General features: G+C 42.3%; 1 pseudogene; it reads left to right on the top strand.

The window, feature by feature from the left end:
• Positions 1–2,923: 2,923 nt before the first annotated feature.
• On the top strand, positions 2,924–6,226 carry LOC104853786 (annotated as a pseudogene).
• Positions 6,227–10,646: the final 4,420 nt, after the last annotated feature.

Raw genomic sequence — 10,646 nt, 5'->3', positions numbered from 1 at the left:
TAGAAAGAAAAATGATGCTGCTGACCTCTAGGTGGGATAGGTGTGTGGGAGAAATGAACATTTTAGAACTCCAGTTTTACATTTTTCCATTATTAAACCTGAGTGCTACTTCAGAAATGTACTAGCAAATCATTTATAAAACAACCACTGAGCATTCTAGTACCCACTCTTCTCAACAACACAGGTTGGGTCTGGGAATCTGTCAAATAGAAAGTATAATGCTACATGGAGAAATCCTGTGGTAGATCTATTTATACACTATTAATGATTTTCTACACATATACAGGTTTACCACAAAACTACATATAGTTAATGCTACAGCATAGGCCTGAATCCTTTTAACTGAGTTAGTTTCCAGTTGAGTATAAAGCTATGTCCCCAGAAGGTATCTCCTGACCTTAGACTGGCCATCTTGGAGCTCTTACTTTCAGCAACATTAACACCAAAGGGAGCATAGCAAATTGAAGTCCAATATCAGATATATCAGCAAACACTTAAAAGTTCTAAAAATACTCTAAAGAGTACATGCTTCAGGTTTCATTGAGTTGGCTGCTGCTGTACACAGACTGTTCACAGAAATATTGCCTAGAACAGAAAACAAAACTGCAAGCCATGCTTTTCTGATGAACCACTCAAAGTAGGAGGGGTCTGGGTAGAACAGAAAGCTGAAACAGTGGTTGGAATAGTCTGCTCTCTCCTCCAGTTTTTTGGGTCCCTAATGTCTTTTAAACCCAAAGACTTTGAAATTAAAGGGAGAAATTTAAGATTTTTTATTTGTCAAAAGAAAGGAATATAGATTTAAGAAGACCCATTGACCACAAGCTCCAAATAAATTTCCTGGGAAATTCATCTTCTCCAACATTGTGTCCACACTTATACACAGAAATTCCAAGAAATCTTTAGATATTTTGTGTGCCTGATATTAACCATCTAAGGAGTAGGTAAATCTAAAGAACTCATTTTCACTCTTTCTGTATTCATTTCATTTTGTGTTTTAGTAGACAGAATATTGATCAGTCTTGCACTGAAAAATATAAATTTATATTTCTAAGCATTAAAATATTCAAATTTATATGTTTGCTTGATGTAGTGCTTACTTATCAAACAGCAACTTGAAGGAAGTCATCTGCCTGTTCTGTTCTGTTTTATTTCTTTTTTGTTTTACCTTTTATTTTTATTAGTATGCGTCAGTACATAACGAATACAGTATGGGGAGTTGGTACACATTTTGATTGTTTTTAAGTCTTGGTTCTCTCCCCTTTCTCCCTCCTCATTTTTTTATGTCTTTGCTCACTCTACCTCTTCCCTTTCTCCTGTTCTTATTTTGCTGTGACTCCTGCAGCCCACCTTTCCTTCTCTTCCCTCATTTGTCACTCTTGTAGAGCTGTGTGCCTGAAACTAGGTCACGGCGCTGTCAAGATGTCAGCTTCAAATTTAGTTCTCAATTCCCTGTCTTTAAACCATTTTATACTTTGGGGATGATTTGCTCTTCTTTGTGGTTAGATGGAAAAATTTGAATGCCCTTTCTGTTGCACGCACTTTTCTTTATATATATTGGCTTAAATAGCTTTTTATAAATTGCTATGCATTGGTATGCACACATTTTAGGATTCAGGATGGCTTAAAAACCTGTAGGTCTTAATGAATTTTTCAGAAGAACAGGCACCTTACAAAAGGATCATGCAGCTAATTTTTGTCACCACATTTAGAAAACAGTTCCAGTAACCAAACACAGCCTCCTTCTTACAAATGCAATTATGGCTATGCCTCATTGAGGGAAGAGATTTTTAAATATTAAGAATAAAATGAGCCACGGAAAACTCAAATATCCTCCCCTAGGAACAAATAGTGAAGTCTGGTATGCATTAAAATACTTGAATGCTAATGGAAGAGAAAAATGTAAGTCCTGTGTGTCTATTTCTTTGGACCAAGACAGTGTGGTTTCTCAGTTTTCTCAAGTCCTGGCCAGTTTAGGATCTGGTGAGACTCTTTGGAGACAGGAAATGTGAGGCTGATGCAGAGCGCAGATGAGTGAAATGGTTTGGGGTGCCTAGTGCCATATGTTGTCCTGACTTTCCCTGGGGTGGGGCACCTTCAGACACCAGGAGCCCACTCTTCTGGGAGGACCCTTCTATTGCCGGAACTTCACAGTCACGGACGTAGAGGAAAGAGTCTCAAAGCAAAACAGAGCAGGGCCAGAGGCAGAGACTCAGAGGATCTGCGGGTTTGGGAGTATGGGGAAAGAAGGAAGTCAAGAGCATCCTAAAAGGTAGTGACTTCTTCCTCGAATTTGTTCCCCCCACACCTGCACTCATCTGTCCACTTCCAGGTGCCCCATTAGTAGAAACAGGAGTATCCAAGGGTATGCAGGGATTTTTTCACTTCAGTTGGCCATACTAGTCAATATTCCACCAAAGAGAGTCATTGAGCTAGAGAGTTTCCTTCCCTTTCTCATCTTAATTTTATTTTCTTTTGTTTGTTTGTTTATTTTTTGGTACCAGGGTTCAAAATTGGGTCCTTGCACTTGCAAGACAGGCTGAGGAGACACTGAGCTAAATGCCTGGCCCTCTTAATTTTTATTTTCAATGCAAATAATATTATTCTGGATGAAGCTCCGGGAAAGTCAGTAGATTTTGGTCAGCTATGAATACTTCAGATAAAGTTAATTGACTCATAGCATCTTCCTCATGTTTCCTCGACATAACCATGTGCGCTTAGGGAATATGATTGATCCTCTCTGGTAGAGGGGGATTTGAGGAGAGCTCTGGGAGGGCTCTGGGAGGCAGGTGTGGATGAATAACAGAAGAAGGGATTGAGGGTGGTTAGCTGATTGCATTTCTGGAAATGTGGGGAGCGGAGCAAGCAAGCAGGTGGGAAGCTGTCAAAGTCAATATTGGGTCATTTGGAATGTTTGCCCCCGGTCATGAACTGGAGGAAAGCTTCAGCCCGATGGCCTCCAGGAAAAGAGCTGGAACAATGTGTGAACAGCAGGCAACAGCCAAATTTCTAACTTGCCAGTTAGGCGGAAGACAGTGATAACTTCATCGTGAAGTCCTTGAAACATGTGCAGCTGGTTCTCTACCTTATTAAAATGATATACACCTGTGACAGATTCTGGGATATAGTACGTGCTAAATAAATGTTAGCCATCGGTAGTAATAGATGTTTTGGAAGTCACAAAAGATGACTTAGTGTGTAAATTTTAATTAACTAATTAAATGGATAACACATGAAGAGAATATGTGCGCTTCAGAGTTAATTGCGAGATAAAATATGGAAAACAATGTTGGCTCATAATAGAAACAGGAAAAGGAAATACTGTCGTTCATATAGAACAGTTTATTAAAAAGAGTCATCCTATAATTATGTCTTACCCTTTTTTCACTAAATGTATATAGCGATAGTTCAATGTCAATAATAGAGGCTCATCATTTTTAATGGCTAAAAATCATTTGTTTGTTTGTTTTGGTACCAGGGATTGAATTTAGGACCTCGAACTTGTGAGGTAGGTGCAGTGCCACTGAGCTAAATCCCTGGCCCTGAAAATCACTCTATTAAGTAAAGTCACATATTTAACAAGTTAATTAGTGATATGTCCTTGGGCTGTTTCTAGTTCTTAAAAATATTATAAATAGTGCTATAATAAATTTCTGAGTTGCTATATTTTTGTTCTTTAATCTTGGTAGTAGGACAAGGCCTTGTTTTTCTTTTTCTTATTGAGTGTATTGGTACATTTTAGGTATACAGTACAGTTACATTCATTATTGGCATCTTGTACCTTTACATGACAGGTCTTGGTTCTCATTTTTTCCCCTTGTCCCTGCCCTCCCTTCACCCCTCCTCCCTCCCCCTTCATTTCCATTTCTTCATTTTCTCCTATTTTTTTCCTTTCCCCTACCCTTCCCACTTTCCCTACACCATTAGCCCCTTTCTTCCTATTTCGCATTGTCCATTATATCATTAGGATCTTATTTACTACTATAGTTTATTCACACCAGATTGAGGATATAATCCCAAGTGAAATAAATAAGTCACACATGTGTAAATACCAAATAGTTTCCCTGGTGTGATAAGGCCTTGTAAAACAGTGTACCAAAGGCAGAAGTATGAAGGAAAAGTCTATCTCTATCTACAAAAGTCATGCTACTCAAAAAAGGAGATAAACCTAATCTTACAAAGAATTTTAAAAGATAAATGCTACACAGAACTATGTATAACTAGGCAGGAGATAGTTTTGTGTTCTTAAAATATAAAAAGATCCATACATTAGTTAAAAAATAAGACTGTCCTAACAGAAAGGGTTCATGAAGGCTGGTAAGAGTCACGTGGTTAAAACAGAGATGCTTCTTTTAACCAAAGATAAAATTTGTAGTCTTATTATTTTTTTAATAATTATTAAGACTAGTGAGAAAATAAACATGTTTTGGCCTCTTCTTTCTACAGGGTTTCTGTATGATTGCCTTTATCCCCATTTTTAAATAACATATGCATTTCTACTACTCTCAGTGATGCATATCCAGGCCTCATTATTTTTTTCTTGGACTTCTGATGCATAGTACTTGAGTTATCACACTTTATTATCTGACAAATACATGAAAATTTACATATCCCAGCAACACTTTTATTTTCCTCTTGGGTCTGTTCCTTGCCCAGTCCTTGTTCATGTGGGCTCCACATCTCAGAATAGAATTATTTCTGATCATCTTTCTTTTTTTCCCACAACAGCCTCACCAAGGGCCACCGCACAGTCTCCAAAGAAATTCTCAGTCGTTCACTTCACTCACCAAAATCACCCAACTCCGAGGTGCTATTCACTCCTTCCTGAATTACAGCTGGAGAGTCCCATTTAATTCCTTCAGGGGACCGGGGATTTAGCTCAGTGGTGCTGCCGCCTGCTTCACAAGCACAAGGACCTGAGTTCGATCCCCAGTACAAAAATAAAAAAAAATTTTTGTTTTTTGAGGAAATAATTCCTTCAGATCCTTGTTTCCTTCCCCACTGATTTTCCACTCAGCCAGAATGATATTTTAAAAATCTAAATAGAACATGCTTCATGCTTCTGCAGAGCTTGAAACTCTTCAGTGGGTTTTTATTAGTCTTTATTACGTTGAAACACATGGTGTCTAGGAGAGCACATAGTCAAGACACAACAAATATGCATCGGATCAATTATTATCGAGGTTCTCTTTGATGTGGCCACAGACACTGCTGGATCCTCACTTTGGGGTAATTCTCTGACCTCCACCTTTTCTCACTTCCTGCTTCCTCTTTCTTCTCTGACCTCTGTTTTACCTTACTTCCTCCTTCCTCTTTCATCTGCTGATGGCTCTTTCATCGGCTGGTGGCAGTTGTAGCCTGGGAATCCTGACTGATTTCTCTGCCCAGAAGATTCTCACCTGGAGCTTCCCTGTGCTGCTACTGCCTGAAGGAAGCCCTCTGTCCTGCTGTGGGAGAAAGGCCACTGAACAGTCTTGACAGCCAAACTAAGAAGCTCTCTTATCTTGACTGAGAGCAGCAGCTGATACATATTAAGTGAGGAACAAAGCTTTGGCTCCCCATTTGTTTGTGCCTGATGAAGACTGCCATTTGACCTGGCAGGCTCTCCATGGACAGAGCCTAGAAAAGAGACACAGGCCTCAGGTATCTCCAGCTGCTGACCCACTGCCTTGAGGACATTACCCACATGTGCCTTCCTCACACAGTTCCGGCAGTCCTCCCTCATCAGCCTTTCCCATATCATCAAAACCCTGCATATCTGCAGTGAGGTGGCTGCCAACAATAAGCTCCTTCTGCCCAGGAACAAGATCACCAATCATCAGTGTATCAGAGGTGGTAGTGAACACCTTCTCTGTCTGAGAACACATAGCACACACAGGTGCCTGTTCCTGATGTACCCATCTCATACCTGTGTGACTTCTTTGACCCCACTGCTGAACACCCCATTCGGTGGAGATGAAAGAGGGCTGCACCTTGCTGTACTGTGCTGCTGGTGTGAGCTGCTCAGCTGCTCTGTGTCTTGCCTGTTTCATGCCATGTCCCTGCCGGATGCCCACACATTGATCAAGTCGTGCCGGCTTATCATCAAACCCAGCGATGACTTTTCAGAGTAGTTCAACCACTACGAGTTCCAGTTGTTTGACAAGAATATTGTGCATGTGATCACTACTGCATGGGAGTGATCTTGGGTGTCTGTGAGCGGGAGGTTCATTCGGTAATTCCACTGTGAGCCGCCCTGCCAGCCTCCACATGGGGAGAGCAGTGCAGATCTGTTACTGATCCTATTCCAAGGTCTGAACATAAACATTCTACTTCAGTTGATACAGGAACAAACCAGATGATGCCTTTTACAAGGGCAAGAAAAAAGAAAGGTTGCTACAGCTTTTAACCGTGTAATCCAAATCTTTGAAGACTAAACTCACTAAATATAAGAGAAGATAAATTCTCTCTACCCTGTGAGAGGTGGGCAATGGATTGGCCAGAGGTGGGGTGAGGTGAATGATACCCTGGACAAAGAGACCAGAGCCCAGCGCTTGTAGCAGGCCTAGACTCCTGCAGCCCACCCCAGACTGACCAATCCAGAAAGGAGTCTGCCACAGCCCACCTCACTCCTTCAAATCCAAAGCCAGAGCCTTCAGCACCATGGTACACCATGAGCTTCTCAAAGTAAGTGGCAACCTACTGGGTAAATGGCTTGTAGCTATTCCCTTGAATCCTGGGGACCTCAGGTCACCCCACATCCACCTTCATCACAGTGGCCCCACTCTCATTTTCTAGATGGGACTTATATAAAACATGATATTCAAAGAAAGCATTCCACTGCACAAAATTCAGAAAACAATTGTTTGAGTGCTATCATACAGGACAAGGTGTTAGAGTGCCCTTGACAGTCCTCTACTAGCCTTTGAAGAAAAAAGATATTAATTTTCTCCTCCGGGGCCATGGGGAAATTAGGCCTGATGTCAAGCCTTGAGGGAGGGCTCCTTTCACAGGCCTTGGCTTGGAAAGCTAGAGCTGCAGACCATGACCCAGCTCTGTCACCTCCTCTTCTTGTGAGCTGGTGCCTCTGGAAGTGTCAGTGTTCTCATCTGTGAAGATAGGATAATTCCATAGCACAGTGCCTGGCACATAGTGTGTGCTTAATGTAAAGGACAGCTTTTACCCTGAGTAGTATACTCTTCAGCCCTGTTTCTCCCAGCTCAGCACACCCTCATGAAGACATTGTTTACACTGTGCTCTTTCAGAAAGTCACCCTCTGTGATGAAAAAATGCTTTCAATCTTACCGTAGAAGAGGCCTAGACTTAGAAGCCTTTTTGGAGTTCCCACTGTGTTTAATCCAGAGTGACCTGGGGTGGTTCTGAAGCAAGAGTATGACTACAGCTTTCCCCAAAAGCCTTGTCTAGAATTGCTGACCATTACAGCCAACAACCCACTCTGATGACTCCCAGGATCCACACGGAGATGTGTCTGAGGGGCAAATGAATGGATGTTGCCCCTAGGCCGTGGAGCTCAGAGTTGCTTCAGATCCCTCAGTGCCAGGATCTGGCTCAAAACCAGCCATGGTACTGTGAGATTTTGAGACAACACATAAGACAAGTACAAGAGCAACGCTTGACAGTGTGATACTGAGCTGTGAGTCCAGAGCCCTGCAGAAGCCAGATTCCTCTTCTCTCCAAACTTACCCATACCCCACTTTCATACAGGGAGCACCCAGGGGCCCAGTGTGGGGGTGTCAGGGGAGAAGAAGGAAAATCGGGTTCTAGAGTTACTGTGGCTGAGCCCCCACAATGCAATTGTGCTGGTCAACATGCAGGTAGAAAATTAGAAAATTTCTTTGAAGGCGTTTTTAAAAAGAACTTCACTGGTTGCATTTTTTAAAAAATTTTTAAATTCTAAATGAACATATGCAATGAACTGTTTTGAATGTACAGTTCTGTGCTTTTTATACATGTGTAGACTCATGTATCCACTGCCAGAGGCAGGGCACGGAGCAGTTCTGCCACCTACAAGACTCTAGGCATGCTTCACCACTCCAGCCTCTGATCAAAACTTATCCGTCCTCTATCCCTGTAACTTTGCCTTTTCCAGAATGTTACATAAAGAGCCATAGAGGATGCAACCTGCAAATTGCCTTCTTTCACTCAGCATATTGTCTTTGAGATTCACCTGTGTTGTTTTTGTGGTATTTTGTACGGTTTTATCACAGTTTTCTTTTTTTAATAGTCACTCATTAAAGGATATTTGGATTGCTTACAGTTTGGAATAGATACAAATAAACCTATAAATAAACGTCGGAATGCGGACCCAAACCTACAGTCTTCTGTTCCAACCCATTTAGGAGTGCCTTTGGTGTCGCAGCACTTGCAGGGGAACCCCCAACTTGACCCCTGATGCTGTGCAGTTGGAGCAGGACTGTGGAGTTGGGTGGAGAAGGCATAGCTCTCTCTCAGAGAAAGAAGAGCTCACATGCATTCACTCCCATTTTCTTTCCTGGCCTTGTCCACAACCAGACTGACCCTCCATTCTACCTTGCCAGTTTACTCCCATTGTGCAGGTAGAATATGACCCCAAAGAGTTCCTGTGGGGCCAGGAAGTCACCCAGTCACCTTGGCCATCACAGTCCTGTGTGGCACAAGGCTGGTCTGCTGGCCTCCCTTCCCTGAGTTCCTCTTTGCTCACCTTCACGACTTGCTGTGCCTGCACACCTGCTCTATACACTGGCTCTCCCAGAAGGCAACACATCATTGCCCATTTCCTAATCCTGCTCTGCCCACACACTCATACCGAGGAGGGCTCTTGAGTTTCCCAGTAGCCACTCCAATCCTGATCATCTTTCATCTGACTTCTACCGTTAACTAAACTGGGAGATGCTTCAGAAATTTCAGGGAGAGCAAATGCATGCCCCACTGCCTTGCCCATGGGTACTGCTTTGTGTCTTCAGTGGAGCTGATTTATTTCACTCTGTCAAGCTCTTACAGGGAGGACATGTGTCCTTGTGTTCTCATCTCTGCTTCCTCTGTTCCCTGCTCAAACCTCGGCTCAGCTTTTGAAACGTTAATGAGCTGCTGGTTTTCTCCCCTGGTTTGCCGGTTTCTAACGTACTGAATATTTTGTCTCCTGCTTCATCATCTCAGGAAGATGAATGCCATGTGCAGTAACTATTTCACATCATCGTGCCTGCCTCCTTGCTCCAACACAGATAGATTAGCAGATGGAGGCTGGACAGCCAGGATTTATTTTTCACTGTCTGCAATCAGGCACAAGACACCATGTAGGCAATGTCAGTTTATTGCAGCTCAAGGTGAATTTCTTTCTCCTTGAAACAGTGACATCACAGTTCCGCCGGGGGCAGCTCCTCCTCCTCAGAGAGCACTTGATGGTATCTTTCAGCAAGTGAGCTTTCTGGGGAGGGTCAGGCTCTGGCGAGATGGACCTGGCAGGACTGCTGATGAGATTGATGGTTGTCTCCCTACACTCTTATCCAGGGTGGGGCTGGATTGATTGCATTATTTAGAGTAAGCAAAACCCACAAAAAAATCGTGTGCTGGATTCTCAAGCTTTCCTTTGAAGAGAAGAGAGCCAAAAGCAGTGGCTTTTAAAAAGGAGAGAGTTAAACAACTGAGCGTTTGTCTCATGATCCTATCCAAATGAACTTCATTTTACTTAGTGTGCCTTCCAATTGCATTCACTCATAACACCAAGCACTGGCCTTTGCCAGAACTGCTGAGCTCTGTGGGTGGGAGGCTGGCTACATATGTAAGAAGGAGTAGTTGGAAGCCAACCCGTGGTTTTTAACTAGTGCTCAGTGGAAACTGGAGGTTTGCTGGAAGGTCAGCAGAGGAGCCTGGAAAATGATTTTGGAATGTCTGATATTTTACTTTGCCAGGCATTCGGTTTTGTGTTGTTTCTTTTATTGCTAACCAGATATGCCAGTATAATGATCTATTAAGTCATAGGTTAATTAAAGTACAAAGAGAGTCCAGACTTCCAACATTTAAATACAATTTGGAAAGGAGAAGAATTTCCAAGATGGATGCATGGCATTTGCACTGGAAGCAATGTAGAATACTCAGAGGTATTTGTAGGAAAATGAGCTTTCTAATGTAACTTTTGTAAAGATAGATCAACAATCCCTAATCCAAAGATCAGGGACCTGAAATGGTCCAAACTCCAAGCCTTTCTGAGGGCCAACATGATGCCGCAAGGAGAAAATTGCACATCATGAAACTTTGCTTCATGTACAACATTATTTAACACATCATAAAAATTATGTTCCGGCTATGTGTATTGGATGTATATAAAGTGCAAATAAATTTCACATTTAGATCTGGGTATGTGTAGCACCAATTGCTCACAGGTTTCTTTCAATGCTCCATCTCTGCACCCATTGCTTAACTTTAGAACGGCTTGCTGTAACGGCTCCAGACACTGTGCACAGAACACTCACATGTGACATAAATAAGGAGGGGCCTGGTCCTATTGCTATTGGGCCACTTTGTTTCGCTGTTTACTGAGGAATAACTTCAGATGGGTGAGGAAAGGCTGTGAGTATTAAATCTTGAAGTAAAAATACTTAGGGAGGAGGTCTTGCTAAGCTTCTTTTGAGGTCTTTCCCTTAGATATGCTGGTAGCTCTTTCATTTTGGCTG

The sequence above is a fragment of the Fukomys damarensis genome, unplaced genomic scaffold (genome assembly GCF_012274545.1).
Source record: "Fukomys damarensis isolate Sample0158 unplaced genomic scaffold, DMR_v1.0_HiC HiC_scaffold_16, whole genome shotgun sequence".
NCBI classification, from domain to species: domain Eukaryota; kingdom Metazoa; phylum Chordata; class Mammalia; order Rodentia; family Bathyergidae; genus Fukomys; species Fukomys damarensis.
Note: the sequence above shows the minus strand (reverse complement) of the source record. Positions and strands in the feature narration are given on the sequence as shown.